Genomic DNA, 16,816 nt, shown 5'->3' with positions numbered 1-16,816 from the left:
TAATTTAGGTGTTTCATATATTGTGTTAGCTAGCTAATTAATAGAGAGAAGTGTCCTCTCTTATGTCCATGCTTGGTCGACGCTACGTACTATATACATATAGCCCTCGAGACGCTAGCTAGTAAGAAAATGTAGGGAACCATTGAGTACAGAAGTTCGTCATGCATACCGAGAGAAATGATCGATCGACCTCTCCTTCTCCGAGAGATTGGTCGACCAACAAGTTTTCGTATCATGTACATCCGACGCTACTGGCTACATACATGCACAATATGTAAGATCTCTCAATTACAGTCCCCTAGCATTTGAAATCAACTTCCACATGGTATTCTCTGGCTTTGTTGATGACGTGGTCAAGAAAGAATCCCGCCAATTCCTCTTGAATTGCTTTCATGCGATCTGGTTCTAGGAGTTCATTCCGCATCTGCCACGTCTAATTTAAAGAAGGGGGTTAATTAATACATATATATGAATGAAATTCAACAGAAATGATGGTGTAATAAAATGAAATTGTGAATATTATTGCTTACGCACTTCGTATTGTCTTTGAGAGTAGCCCCGCTTGTTTCTCAAAGTCGCGTTGTGGATGAACTCGCAGAGGTAGTATCCACAAAAATCATTCCCTTGTTCCTGCCACAAGCACTTTACGAGAAATAAAGGCCAATCAAACTGATAATGAAGCATTATAAATGGCATTGATGAAAGTATAGCTATAGAATCAATGGGAGATGTGCACAACTAGCTAGCCAGTAGTACTTACTTTCGGGTATGTATATCGTAGCTCCTTCGGCAGTCCCGGAGCTTGTGCGGTGAACTGTTTCCAAACCCTGCAAGACAAAGAAAATAATTATTATTACTTGAGATATCAGGAAATGACCAAAAAGTTGCCGATATGGTGTGATAATGATCGATTGAACTTACTTGCTGAGCATTTCAGTCATGTCCGCATAGGTTTCGGGATCTTTCCGTCTCGAGTCCAAGATGGTTACTAGTCCACGCTCAAGCTTAATCTCCGGAAGAATATAGTGGTACCTGCGCATGCATGCATAACTCATCAATTACATTACTATAACCTCGCTCGAGTAATAAGGGAAACCGAATATGCAAACGACAGTAACACTCACTTGCCGTTGTAAGGAAAGAGTATGGTATCTTTGTTTTGATTTTTGATCAACGATTGTAGCAAGTTGTCCTCGGCCTCTTTGACGTTCTTTTCAACCAGAAATACATCTATGATATTTGTGTTAATGAACCCAATATCATAAATTTCATTTTTTTTGCACTCGACGATCTTCAATCTGCATAATATATTGAGGATAATTAATTATAAATACATGCAATGAAAGAGCCGAGCTATATATAGAGACTTAATGACAGAAATAGTACTTACAGGCAGTAGCAAAAGACCGTTAATTTATCGAGGGCCTTTTGATTGAAGAACTCGAAGAACTCCTCAAATGGAACAGGCAACAGATCATTTCCAACAAGGTCGTGCTCCTCTTTAATTCTCAGATACAAAGTATTCGTCCCCCCAGACTCTCTGCAGGTTTTCATGTACCAAGTATGAAATCTTCGCATCATCGTTGTTAGAGATTTTTTATCTTTGACGAGAGGCTTCCCGTACTCGTATTTGTGTTCTTCCACCTCCATGAAATCAGGAAGTGCATCGTCAGACAGGTAATCTTGTAGATTGCCATAACCGGCCACCATCCCCGGAACATTAGCGACGATATTGCCGCTAGACACATTGAGAGGGGGGCACGATTGGTTTGCTTGTTCGCCGAGCTGGTCAATTTTTTTCGCAGCTGCTCGTTCTTTTGCTCTTTGATGCCTGACAGTACTTCCCGACCGCTCCGCTTGGAGATATGTCTGTTCAGTAATGCGCTCATAGTTGGTTCTCGGCGGAGACTTTGCCGGTTTCCTCAGGGCATCAAGAGTGCGCTTTGCTTTCACCGGATTGTCACATCCCTAGTCCTGGCATGCACTAGGCTAGCCCTTTATGTGTGCATCATGTTTAATTTTTTTCAAATAAACTCGAAATGGGGATGACAGAACCCCCAACACCCCCCTGAAGACAACTAAGGTTCACTAAAATCTTTTTCAATGAACCTGAAATGCCCTTCTAAAATGTTCATCATCTTTGTTTGGGTTAGAACCTCTGACAAAAATGGTGCACACTTTTCTAGGACATCATAAGGTCACTGAATTAAATCATATAGTATTTGCATTTGGGCATTTAAATGCTATAAAATGTTTTAAATGCTCAAATAATCCCAAACTGAAATGTTTACTGTAGGATATATTTCCAACAGTGGTCAGGAGTAGTTGCATGATTTTTGGGATTGATTTAGTATTTTTAATAAAGCCACAAAGTTACAGAATAATAGAAAACAGAAACAATAAACAAAAGAGCAGAAGACCTACCTGGCGCCTACATGTCCAGCCTGGCCGGCCTGCTACTGTGCGGCCCAGCCCACAGCGCCGTGCCAGTGACCCTCAACCTCCTGCCAGGAGGATGAGAGGCGCGTGGCCACCGCGCACGAGCACGCGCCCCGCCACCTCCTGCTTCACACTGCTGCCCCGACGCATCTGGACGACGCCACGCATCACCCTGGACCCTCTCGCCCACTCCCTCGTCCTCATCCCCTCCTCTCTCTCGCTCTGCATCTCGTGCCTGAGCGCCACCATCGCCACCGACGCCGTTCGCTGCGGCCACAGCCACCTCCTCGTCCCTCCCCCATGTCTGGAAGGTCCACCGCGACTTCCTCTTCCTCTTCGCCGAGCCACGCAAGACGAGGATCACCACGCCATCGTCTTCGAGCTCGTCAGCACCCCATCTACTCGCCGGACTTCGCCAGTCGATTCGCCGTCTCCGACGCCTCCCCGAGCCCGCTGATCTACCCTGCGTGTCCACTGTGAGCCCCTGCATCAACCTACCCTCTTCCCCGCTTTCTCTACTCTCCGTAGACGTCGCCCCTTTGCTCGTCGTAGCCGCCACCGCACGGGCTCGTCGCCGATGAAGCCTCGGTGACCAAATGGCCCCGCACGTGAGTCCGTTCCACTCGCAATGCTCTGTAGAGCAACGCTAGCGCGACAGCCGGCTCGTTTGTGAGCCGCAGCGCCAACCCCGCACCCACCCGAACTCCGGCCGCCGCTGCGGTGCTCGCCGTTGATGTTTCCGGCCACCCCAGGCCCGGAGACCACAACCATCCGACGCGGCGCATCGCCAGCACCATAGGTATGCCTTCGGCGCATCGATCCGAGCCCCGTGGAGGTTTTCCGAGCACCTCCAGCATCTCGGGCCTCGCCGGCGGCTAACCGCCGGCAGGTTTGACCCGCTGACCAGTTTGACCTTGGGTGGGCCCAGTTTGACCCCCCCTGGGTCAATGACAGGTGGGGCCAGCCCTGCTAATTAACTTGGATTAGTACTAATCAAACATTAGTTAGTCTAATCACACTGACACGCGGGACCCACTGGTCAGGTTTGACCTGGACCGGCCCTGTTGACCGCTGACATCACAGTGACGTCATGCTGACGCAGTAATTCTTCTGGAATTTAAATAAATCTTAAATGGTTTATTTATTTCAGAAAATGTTTAAAACTTGTAAAAATCATAGAAATTCAACCGTAACTCCAAATGAAATAAATTATATATGAAAAATTATCAGAAAAATCCAATCTATCCATCTGTATCATTTTCATGCATGTTAGAACAACTTATAGTTGCTGTTTAGGACAAATCATATGAATGGCATTTAAATAATCACATGTGGAGTTTGAATTTGAACCTAGGGTTCAAACCAACTCCATTTAACTTGCTGCTAGTTGCATTAGCTCAAATCACAGCATATTGCCATGTCATGATCATGCATCATATTGTGCATTGCATTGATTTTGTTCTTCCTTGTTTGCCGGTATTTGTCCCCTCTCGATAGACGTGATACCGATCATGTGATCAATGACACCAATGAAGAATTATACTATCTTCAGAAGTGTCAGGCAAGCAAAACCCCCTTGTTCATTCCGATACAATCCCACTCTCTCGCTCCTGCTCTCTTTTACTGCATTAGGACAACACCGATTCAACTGTTACTTGCTGCGGTAGCTGAACCCCTTTATCCTCTGCATGACCTGTCATTGCCACAGTAAATAGATGAAACCCACTAGCATGAGTAGGAGTTGTTTGAGCCCTGATGTGCCTACTCATTCATGTTTGTTTGTCATGCCTGCTATTGCTTAGAGTTGTGTCAGGTAAGATTCATCGGGAATGAATTGGAATGTGGTGAACATGTCCTACTGTTGAGAGCTAAGTGTGTGAACACGATTTGGTAAAGGTAGCGGTGAGAGGCCATGTAGGAGTACATGGTGGGGTGTCTCATTGCAGCTGTCCTCAGGAACTGAGTTCAGTGTTTGTGATCCATGAACAACTACTACCACATATTGGGATCCTTAATTGACTCTCTCGACTTATTAATCAACTCGATCTCTGTCCAGGAGTTGCAACTAGTTTCTGGTGTTTGTAGGTAGTGTTAGTAGTCTACCAAGTGGCACCCGGTACAAGTGGGCTTGGGACAGACTAGGCACAGTGGCACGGTGTACCAAGTGGCACCCGGATGGTGGGCTTGGGAACCCTGCTCACATCGTTTGGGGCCGTGAGCGACACCCCGGCCGGATCTCCTTGCGGATGGAACCCGAATAGGCAATAAACCTGGACGAGAGACTTGTGTGGTTAGTCAGGTCGTGGCCGACACCCTCGCTGGGCTTCCGCTTGAAGGTTGCCGAGTACATGTCATGTAAACGGCGGTAAGTGGTGAGAGCGTGTGTGAAGAAGTACACCCCAGCAGGGTTAATATGATCTATTCGAATAGCCGTGTCCGCGGTAAAGGACTTCTGGGTTGCCTGTACAGTTCATAGACAAGTGAAAGTGGATACTCTAAAATGCGCAAGATAAGTGTGAGTGCTATGGATGGCGTTCTCGTAGGGAGACGGGAGCGGATCCATAGTGGTGTATTGATATGGTGAATATGTGGACTCGTGTGCGCCACCTCAAAAGAGTTATTTGCAGTCGTAGTTCAGGATAGCCACCGAGTCAAAGCTGGCTTGCTGCAGTTAAACCCCACCATCGCCTTTGTTGATAATGATGCATATGTAGTTAGTTCTGATGTAAGTCTTGCTGGGTACATTTGTACTCACGTTGCTTAATTTATGTTTTTTGCAGAGAGACTTCAGTCTCGCTAGTAGTTCCACGTGGACTTCGACATTTAGCTTGTTACCTCAGCTACGATCTTGTTCCCTCGGCAGGATCTGGTAGATAGTCAGGCTTCTCAGCCTTTTTCATTTGTAGATGTCTGTACTCAGACATGTTAAGCTTCCGCTTGTGCTTGACTTGTGTGCTCTGAATGCTGGGTCATGAGACCCATGTTTGTAATATCTCGCTCCTCGGAGCCTATTGAATAAATACTTGAGTTGTAGAGTCATGTTGTGATGCCATGTTGTATTTGCACATATCGAGCATATTGTGTGTATGTTACTGAAATGCTTGGTATGTGTGGGATCTGACTATCTAGTTGTTTATCCTTAGTAGCCCCTCTTACCGGGAAATGTCTCCTAGTGTTTCCACTGAGCCATGGTAGCTTGCTACTACTCCGGAACACTTAGGGTGGCCGGCATGTGTCCTTCTTCGTTCTTGTGTCTGTCCCTTCGGGGAAATGTCACGCGATGAATACCGGAGTCCTGTTAGCCCGCTACAGCCCGGTTCACCGGAGTCCTGCTAGCCCAGTGCTACAGCCTGGATTCACTCGCTGATGACCGACACGTTCGATGATGGGTCATGGATGCCTGTCCCTGTAAGTTTGTGCCACTTTGGGTTTACGACTAGCCATGTCAGCCCGGGCTCCTTATCATATGGATGCTAGCGACACTATCATATACGTGTGCCAAAAGGCGCAAACGGTCCCGGGCAAAGGTAAGGCGACACCCGTGGGGATACCGTGCGTGAGGCCGCAAAGTGATATGAGGTGTTCCATGCTAGATCGATGTGGCATTGAGTCGGGGGTCCTGATAGCTTTGGTATCAGAGCCTGACTGCCTGTAGGATTACCAAGCCAAACTGGTCGAAGTTGAGTCTAGAAATTCTTTAGTTATATAAGGGAATTGATTGTGGGATGGAACTTAAGGCTCTCTTTACTCCTTATCCCTTATGCCTTCTGATCCGAGTCATCTTATCTTTCCTACGGGGTTAAGGAACTAGGCTTTCTCTTCTTTCTATTAGGATCACGTGTTACTAATCCGTAGACTTGTAGGATTGGTGCTTTTTAAGCCTCAGTTCAGTTCCTACTACTTATGTGTATTCATAGTTGATCCCAGAACTTTGATATATTGCTTCTGAGTGGCTATGCCACCATTTTTGTATCATGTCTCAAATTCTTTTAAGCATTTACAGCCGTTATGCTGTCCGAGTCATCCCAGGTTTCTAAATAGTCTGATGCATTTGCAAATCCCTTCTTCCCGTTCCTGATGTTCTTTGGGCCAGGTTAACCACACTAATCAGTGAGTTGAGATGCTCTATTGCCTCGACATATATGTTGGAGTTATTATTATGACCCTAGGTGTCCTAGGGGATCATCTAGTAATCTAGCCATGTTCGTGTTCCCAGTGTGATGATTCTGGCCATCATTCTCGAAAGCATCCTGTGATGCCATTTAGTTAGTAGGTATTCTATTTCCGGGTTTTGAACCCGAAACTCACCCTACTCACTTCATGTTGATAGTGTTTGCTCGTTCCTTTAGGTTATTAGTAACCTTTGTGATAGTTCTCGAGGCTCGTGGTATTTCCTTCTTCCAAATACTATGAACCACTTATGGCAGAAGTTCTTTGAACCAAGGATCACAACCAGAGTGATCTCGATGAGTTCTCCATTCTATATTGTGAATCTACTAGTTCTACCTTCTGCATGGGTTATCCGGAAGAAATGTTTTGCTTTGCTCGACATACTAATCTATGCATCCACAACTCAGAAAGATATATGTTCCTTTGAGTTGTCCCTCTTCAGTCGTATTCCGATCTTCGTCTATCAATTGATAGTCAGGAGTAATTGTGCATTCATGTTATCGATGCTTATTATTCTTGTGGTCAGTCAAGCATTCTATTCAGGATGACTAGGAGAAACAAACTCCAGTACCTCATCCATAGCCAGGATTGGGTCAAAGCAGCTGTATTCCGCAGATCAAAATGCCAATCCAGCTTTTGTTCTGTTCTACCTTTGAGTATCACCCTCTTTCATAGCAAGAGTATCGTGAGATTTGCACACCATCCTATGAACTCTTGATATAGTGATACTTCTCGCCCTCATTATTCATTTCTCGGCTTCCGTGTTGTTGCAACCGGAATGCCGATAGGTGAACTATGATGTGTGAAATCAATACTGCTAGCAACCCCATTTCTTGGTAGTTCAAGGACAATAATTTCATTCTTAGCGTATTCGTTCTAGAATCATCATTCTAAGATAGATCGTGCTACCTAGACCTTATCTCCGGTGCACCTTTCGATCAATGAGTTGGGGCTATGCCAATTCCTTGCTTATTTGATCATCTCGTCTTGCCCTGAAAAGCAAGATTGTTCTCGAGCTTAATAGCATATCGGTGGTTCGTGATTTTTCGATTATCTTCTCGGAAGTGTCACTAGGTTGTCACCTGACTGCTATGTTGAGCTCGTGACCAAGTTGGTTTTCGAAACCACCCTTTCTCCAAGAATCCGTGTTGGATACCCCTGAGCTAGTTGGTTAAGCTAAACAACAACTTGGAGAGTTGGAAGATAAAAGCTTGTCTGACTTAGTTCATGTTAAGGAATATCTTTTTATGTGTGTGTGTGTTGAAGAAAGATGATATCTTCACCGATTGGTCCCTGTGATCAGTTAATGGACCTATCATCTTATACAATCTTTGATTTGAGTGTGGGCTATTCTCAAATCAAATCAGAACCAACGATGTTTGTAATGTTGTCTTACTCGTGGTGTTTCCTCGAGCATACACGATTATATTCTTTGGTCTGACCAATGCTATCACCATGTTCACTTAACTATGGAATTCCTTTTAAAAGGAAACCCGGATGAATTGTTGTTGAGCCCATCAGCAACATATTTAACCTCTCCATGATTGTGTTGAACATCCAGCTAGTATTGGAAACTTTTATAAGCATTATCTTCATGACCCGCTCATGGAGCATATGTCCAGATGAAAGATGTGACTTTGTCTAATTCACGTGCACTTGGTGTAAGTTGCCGTCGTGTATCCGAGAAAGATTGTTTTTGCTTCCCTTGGAATCATCCCAAGTCAGTCATGCATGTGCGAAGTATACATTTGATCGTGAGATTAGCTACCTCCATTCTATATGTGTCCCTAGCACACCAAGCCACTGATTCATTTGTTCAAGGAGAAGAAGCTCCTTCCTAAGAGTATACCTTATGCAAGGACTTCGATATCCTCGATGATGGTTCCCCACCGGAACTCGGTGGTGTTTTATTGTAAGACTACCATGGGATAATGTTTGTTTGGGACAACATGTTCACATGTTTGTAGCAGAACCAGCTCATGTTTTGGAGCTTGCTATCGTAGTTCATTTCCCGAGAATCTCGCAACGTCAACTCGTCGATTTGTGTTGCAAACTTTCATTTTTCTTTCTAGACTTGATGAGTCTGGAATATCATGTTACCAACCAGATCTGAATCTCAGGCAGATATGATGGTTGGAACCTTTCCAAGATCTATGATGTAGGTCCCGACAAGGTTGATGTTCTGGTCGACACACCTAGCTGGAAGATCTATCATTGTAGTATCTTGATTAAGAAAATCGACCATCTTCTCCATGAGGATTTCGAGTGACTTATTAGAAGTTCTTCCTTATGGATCCTTTGTTCTCCCGAAGCCAGACCTTTACTTGATGTTCCAGATACCGACTGGTATCGGGTTACGCTAGCACATCAAGGAGAACATTAGAAGCGGAGTGCTAAATGTCTCTCGGTCGATCATCCAGATTTTGTTCCTTGGCTTGGCTAAGGTGAAATCTGAGAAGGTGTTATCTCCCTTTGCATCTGCATCGTCCATCACTATCCATCATGGTAGTAAGTTGTGTTGCCAGGATCCTTGACACGGATATTGGTAAAACCTTGATGAATATGGAAATGCTCAAGTTCTTGAGAGCACGCGCAAGCGCTAGGTGTTATCATCGGCACTAACTGGGATTGCTCTCAGTTCCCTCGGTTATGCTTTAACTTCTCAAACAGTGGACTCACTCTCTACTGTTGAGCTTCTCTTCAGTTACTAAAGGCATCCCTTGTGTTGTTTTCAACAAGGTAATAGACATCATCCATTCTAATTCGGGCATGCCATTCTACCGAACCCCTCCAAACGATCGCTTGAGAATTGCCTTAGGCTGGTATAAAGAGTTTCAATGATCTCTGAATCAAAGGTAATTCTTTTTGCCAATTAAGGGGACATTTCTACAAGTCACCTTCCCCAAGGTGCCCCGTATGGTATCATGGCAACTCAACTCCTCGCTACGTTGACTACCGTTCACCATCTTCTTAAGTGTGGAATTGTTGTCTACCTAGTGACCCCTCGTCATCTGTTCCACTCCATTCCTCTAGATGTGTGCTTCGTGTCCCAGCTCAAGAGATGTTGCTATGTCTCATTCCGTGAGTTAATCCTGAGTTGTTCAATCTTCGAGAAGATCGATCCTTCTAGAGTCTCCTTCTCCTCTCTTTGTCATGTTGACTTGAGTTCTTAGAGCAAGACCACGAGACAAGATGGTGATTGAATCAACGTTCTCATGAAGTGCACCTTGGATCGTGAAGATTGTGTTAGTTTGCGTCCCCCCTTCATCTTACCCTACGCTTGAATCTCGGGACGAGATTCTTGTTTAGTGGGGGCGAGTTGTCACATCCCTAGTCCTGGCATGCACTAGGCTAGCCCTTTATGTGTGCATCATGTTTAATTTTTTTCAAATAAACATGAAATGGGGATGACAGAACCCCCAACACCCCCCTGAAGACAACTAGGGTTTACTAAAATCTTTTTCAATGAACCTAAAATGCCCTTCTAAAATGTTCATCATCTTTGCCTTGGGTTAGAACCTCTGTCAAAAATGGTGCACACTTTTCTAGGACATCATAAGGTCACTGAATTAAATCATATAGTATTTGCATTTGGGCATTTAAATGCTATAAAATATTTTAAATGCTCAAATAATCCCAAACTGAAATATTTACTGTAGGATATATTTCCAACAGTGGTCAGGAGTAGTGGCATGATTTTTGGGATTGATTTAGTATTTTTAATAAAGCCACAAAGTTGCAGAATAATAGAAAACAGAAACAATAATCAAAAGAGCAGAAGACCTACCTGGCGCCTACCTGTCCAGCCTGGCCGGCCTGCTACAATGCGGCCCAGCCCACAGCGCCGTGCCACTCACCCTCAACCTCCTGCCAGGAGGTTGAGAGGCGCGTGGCCACCGCGCGCGAGCACGCGCCCCGCCACCTCCTGCTTCACACTGCTGCCCCGACGCATCTGGACGACGCCACGCATCACCCTGGACCCTCTCGCCCACTCCCTCGTCCTCATCCCCTCCTCTCTCTCGCTCTGCACCGCGTGCCTGAGCGCCACCATCGCCACCGACGCCGTTCGCCACGGCCACAGCCACCTCCTCGTCCCTCCCCCATGTCTGGAAGGTCCGCCGCGACTTCCTCTTCCTCTTCGCCGAGCCACGCAAGCCGAGGATCACCACGCCATCGTCTTCGAGCTCGTCACCACCGCATCTACTCGCCGGACTTCGCCGGTCGATTCGCCGTCTCTGACGCCTCCCCGAGCCCGCTGATCTACCCTGCGTGTCCACTATGAGCCCCTGCATCAACCTACCCTCTTCCCTGCTTTCTCTACTCTCCATAGACGTCGCCCCTTTGCTCGTCATAGCCGCCGCCGCACGGGCTCGTCGCTGGTGAAGACCCGATGACCAAATGGCCCCGCACGTGAGTCCGTTCCACTCGCAACGCTCTGTAGAGCAACGCTAGCGCGACAGCCGGCTCGTTTGTGAGCCGCAGCGCCAACCCCGCACCCACCCGAACTCCGGCCGCCGCTGCGGTGCTCGCCGTCGATGTTTCCGGCCACCCCAGGCCCGGAGACCACAACCATCCGACGCGGCGCATCGCCAGCGCCATAGGGATGCATTCAGCGCATCGATCCGAGCCCCGTGGAGGTTTTCCGAGCACCTCCAGCATCTCGGGCCTCGCCGGCGGCTAACCGCCGGCAGGTTTGACCCGCTGACCAGTTTGACCTCGGGTGGGCCCAGTTTGACCCCCCTGGGTCAATGACAGGTGGGGCCAGCCCTGCTAATTAACTTGGATTAGTACTAATTAAACATTAGCTAGTCTAATCACACTAACACGCAGGACCCACTGGTCAGGTTTGACCTGGACCGGCCCTGTTGACCGCTGACATCACAGTGACATCATGCTGACACAGTAATTCTTCTGGAATTTAAATAAATCTTAAATGGTTTATTTATTTCAAAAAATGTTTAAAACTTGTAAAAATCATAGAAGTTCAACCGTAACTCCAAATGAAATAAATTATAGAAAAATTATCAGAAAAATCCAATCTAACCATCTGTATCATTTTCATGCATGTTAGAACAACTTATAGTTGCAGTTTAGGACAAATCATATGAATGGCATTTAAATAATCACATGTGGAGTTTGAATTTGAACCTAGGGTTCAAACCAACTCCATTTAACTTGCTGCTAGTTGCATTAGCTCAAATCACAACATATTGCCATGTCATGATCATGCATCATATTGTGCATTGCATTGATTGTGTTCTTCCTTGTTTGCCGGTATTTGTCCTCTCTCGATAGACGTGATACCGACGATGTGATCAATGACACCAATGAAGAATTATACTATCTTCAGAAGTGCCAGGCAAGCAAACCCCCCTTGTTCATTCTGATACAATCCCACTCTCTCGCTCCTGCTCTCTTTTACTGCATTAGGACAACACCGATTCAACTGTTACTTGCTGCGGTAGCTGAACTCCTTTATCCTCTGCATGACCTGTCATTGCCACAATAAATGGATGAAACCCACTAGCATGAGTAGGAGTTGTTTGAGCCCTGATGTGCCTACTCATTCATGTTTGTTTGTCATGCCTGCTATTTCTTAGAGTTGTGTCAGGTCTGATTCATCGGGGATGAATTGGAATGTGGTGAACATGTCCTACTGTTGAGAGCTAAGTGTGTGAACACAATTTGGTAAAGGTAGCGGTGAGAGGCCATGTAGGAGTACATGGTGGGTTGTCTCATTGCAGCCGTCCTTAGGAACTGAGTTCTGTGTTTGTGATCCATGAACATCTACTACCACACATTGGGATCCTTAACTGACTCTCTCGACTTATTAATCAACTCGATCTCTCTCCAAGAGTTGCAACTAGTTTCTGGTGTTTGTAGGTAGTGTTAGTAGTCTACCAAGTGGCACCCGGTACAAGTGGGCTTGGGACAGACTAGGCACAGTGGCACGGTGTACGAAGTGGCACCCAGATGGTGGGCTTGGGAACCCTGCTCACATCGTTTGGGGCCGTGAGCGACACCCCGGCCGGATGTCCTTGCGTATGGAACCCGAATAGGCAATAAACCTGGACGAGAGACTTGTGTGGTTAGTCAGGTCGTGGCCGACACCCTCGCTGGGCTTCCCCTTGAAGGTTGCCGAGTACATGTCGTGTAAACGGCGGTAAGTGGTGAGAGCGTGTGTGAAGAAGTACACCCCTGCAGGGTTAATATGATCTATTCGAATAGCCGTGTCCGCGATAAAGGACTTCTGGGTTGCCTGTACAGTTCATAGACAAGTGAAAGTGGATACTCTAAAATGCGCAAGATAAGTGTGAGTGCTATGGATGGCGTTCTCGTAGGGAGACGGGAGCGGATCCATAGTGGTGTATTGATATGGTGAATATGTGGACTCGTGTGCGCCACCTCAAAAGTGTTATTTGCAGTCGTAGTTCAGGATAGCCACCGAGTCAAAGCTGGCTTGCTGCAGTTAAACCCCACCATCCCCTTTGTTGATAATGATGCATATGTAGTTAGTTCTGATGTAAGTCTTGCTGGGTACATTTGTACTCACGTTGCTTAATTTATGTTTTTTGCAGAGAGACTTCAGTCTCGCTAGTAGTTCCGCGTGGACTTCGACATTTAGCTTGTTACCTCAGCTACGATCTTGTTCCCTCGGCAGGATCTGGTAGATAGTCAGGCTTCTCAGCCTTTTTCATTTGTAGATGTCTGTACTCAGACATGTTAAGCTTCCGCTTGTGCTTGACTTGTGTGCTCTGAATGCTGGGTCATGAGACCCATGTTTGTAATATCTCGCTCCTCGGAGCCTATTGAATAAATACTTGAGTTGTAGAGTCATGTTGTGATGCCATGTTGTATTTGCACATATCGAGCATATTGTGTGTATGTTATTGAAATGCTTGGTATGTGTGGGATCTGAATATCTAGTTGTTTATCCTTAGTAGCCCCTCTTACCGGGAAATGTCTCCTAGTGTTTCCACTGAGCCATGGTAGCTTGCTACTACTCCGGAACACTTAGGCTGGCCGGCATGTGTCCTTCTTCGTTCCTGTGTCTGTCCTTTCGGGGAAATGTCACGCGATGAATACCGGAGTCCTGTTAGCCCGCTACAGCCCGGTTCACCGGAGTCCTGCTAGCCCAGTGCTACAGCCTGGATTCACTCGCTGATGACTGACACGTTCGATGATGGGTCATGGATGCCTGTCCCTGTAAGTTTGTGCCACTTTGGGTTTATGACTAGCCATGTCAGCCCGGGCTCCTTATCATATGGATGCTAGCGACACTATCATATACGTGTGCCAAAAGGCGCAAACGGTACCGGGCAAAGGTAAGGCGACACCCGTGGGGATACCGTGCGTGAGGCTGCAAAGTGATATGAGGTGTTCCATGCTAGATCGATGTGGCATTGAGTCGGGGGTCCTGACAGGATCTACCTTCTCCTCCGGAGGTGGATGTCTCTTTGCTTTCACCCCTTCAAAGAACTCCTTCGCGTGGGTCTGCACGATCGTATTGTTTTCCTCCTCGGTCCTCTCGTACGGTAACTTCTCTACAGGCTTTAGAGGTGGACCGTATCTGTATTGCCTCTCTCCTCTTCTTGTGCTGCTAGACGCCGGAGCAGACGGAGCGGCTGCGGCGTCTGTCTTCTTTCGTGCTTGCTTACGAGGCAGAGGAGAAGGACTACGATGCGCCGGAGCAGCCTTGGCGGTGGCGGGTCTCTTCCGCCCTTGCTGGCGAGGCGAATAAGGAGGAGGCTGCTGGCTGTTCGGGAGCGCCAGCGCAAGCGGAGAAGGAGGCGGAGTGCCGCCACGCGTGCCCTGATCGTCACTCGCCGGAGGAGGAGGCGGTGGAGGAGGCGGAGTGCCCTGACTCGCCGGAGGAGGAGGAGGAGGAGGCGAAGGCGTCCAGTTCGGAAGGTTGATGAGCTCCTTCCGCCATAGGCATGGAGTCTTCAGAGCAGAACCCAGCCTAGTCTCCCCTTCACCGGTAGGGTGGTCAAGCACGAGGTCCTCAAATCCCTCCGTTATTTCATCCACCATCACCTTAGCATATCCTTCTGGAATCGGCTGGCAGTGATAAGTTGTGCCGGGTCTACTAGGATAAACTTGGCCAACAGCTGCCTTGACCTTCAAATTCATCCATCGCGCCATAATGTGGCAATTTTGAGACTCCGTGATATCATCCACGGGATAGCTGGCAGGAGCCGTCAAGACATGCTCCGACTGAAGCAGCTCGGTGGAAGCCACACTGCTTCTCCGCTGAGATGGCGGGGTAGCTTCGGGGGAAGCTTCAGCAAGTCATTTGCTGCGATCTGCTGCTTCTCGTTCCTCTTCTTGTTCCTCTAGCCCCATTACCCTTTCGTGCAGCGCCTGCAGTTGGTCCTGCTCCAGTTTCTTCCTCCTCTCATGGGTTTTGTAACCCCCTGCGTCCGGAAAACCAACCTTCCACGGAATTGAGCCTGGCGTGCCTCGTGTCCGTGCAGGGTGCTCAGGATTCCCAAGGGCCATTGTGAGCTCGTCCTTCTCCCTGTTTGGAAGGAACGTCCCTCGCTGCACTGCATCGATATAGTGTCGAAGGTTCTTGACTGGTATTTGTAGTTGCTCGTCCGTCCATTGGCACTTCCCTGTTAGAGGGTCCAAGGTTCCGCCAGCCCCGAAGAACCAAGTCCGGCAACTGTCTGGCCAGTACATTGTCTCTAGTTTGATCCCTTTTTCAAGAAGATCATGCTCAGCCTTGGACCACTTAGGCCGGGCTTTGAGGTAGCCACCTGACCCCGTGCGATCATGAAGCTTCTTCTTCACAACATTTTCCTTGTTTGTCGCCGACATCTTCTTACTCTTTTCCGATGTCTTGTAGGCCACAAATGCGGTCCAGTGATCTTTGATCTTCTCATATTTGCCGATGAATTCTGGTGTCTTTTCTTTCTTGACAAACTGGTTCAGCTCTTTCCTCCACCTCCTCATTAGGGTTGCCATCTTCTTAAGAGCACAAGACTTGATTAATTGCTCTTTACTGGCTTCTCCGGATCCTCCTCTGGCGGTAGGGTGAAATTTGCCTTCAGCTGAGTCCAATGATCTTCTTTCTGCATATCATTGACATAAGACACCTCAGGGTCTTCCTCCTTAGGCTTATACCATTGATGGATGCTGATCGGGATCTTGTCCCTAACAAGAACCCCGCACTGAGCAGAAAATGCCTTCCTTGTCCGGATGGGTTCAATAGGTTCGCCGTCGGGCACGATTTCTATGATCTCAAACTTTTCATCCGAGTTCAACTTTTTCTTCGGGCCTCGTCTCCTTACCAAAGTTGTGCTCGATCCGGAGGGCTAGAAATTATAAGGAAGAAAGACGAGAGTAATTAATATGTGTACATATACCAAAACAATGGATGCATCAATTAACTAGTCAGCATGGGCTTAACTAATATATATATATATACCTGGTCGGACTCGGTTCGGTCACCGGAGCAGTCAGCACGGTCTCCTTCTTGTACCTCCATTGTGTCACCGGAGCCATCATGAACATAGTCCTCTTCTTCTACCGGCATTAATGGGCCGAAGCCATCATGAACATAGCCCTCTTCTTCACCCAGTCCTTCCTGACCATCGGTGTCGTTGAGAAATGATGCAACTTCATCACTTCCTTGTGCGATTATGTCCGCCAACATCGCTTCTGTTTCTTCGTCTCGGGAGTGCTCCATAGTTTCTGCAAATATTTACAACATGTCAATTATTATTCAAACATGGTACAGATGGATATATATGTATATTAGTGGCAAACGTAGAACTAGCTAGCTAATCACAATAAGGAATCATGTTAGTGGCCTCGATGCTGCTTCTCTAGGGTTTGGGGTGGCCTCGACGACAACGCTCTTTTAACTTGGTAAATTTGGGTGGCCTCGAGAGAGTTAATTTGTCGGGTAGGGGCGCGGCGGGAGGGGGTAGGAGACCAACATCGTTTTCTCTCTAGGGTTTGGGTGTCCTCGAGAGTTTTGGTCGAGCGAGAGGGCCGAGGGGGGTGCTGCCGTTGTATAAGTTATCACGGTCGAGAGGGGGTATATATATCGACCGCCCCTCATGTCGAAGTTATTTCGAGGGGGTTATATCGACAACGACGCGACATACATATACATGGGAAAATAATGTTATCGGGGAGGGGGTATCGGTACCCCCCCTCGTGTTGAAGTTTCTTGTTTCTCCTCTATTCCTTTCTT

This window comes from Triticum dicoccoides, chromosome 5B (genome assembly GCF_002162155.2).
Source record: "Triticum dicoccoides isolate Atlit2015 ecotype Zavitan chromosome 5B, WEW_v2.0, whole genome shotgun sequence".
NCBI lineage: Eukaryota > Viridiplantae > Streptophyta > Magnoliopsida > Poales > Poaceae > Triticum > Triticum dicoccoides.
Note: the sequence above shows the minus strand (reverse complement) of the source record.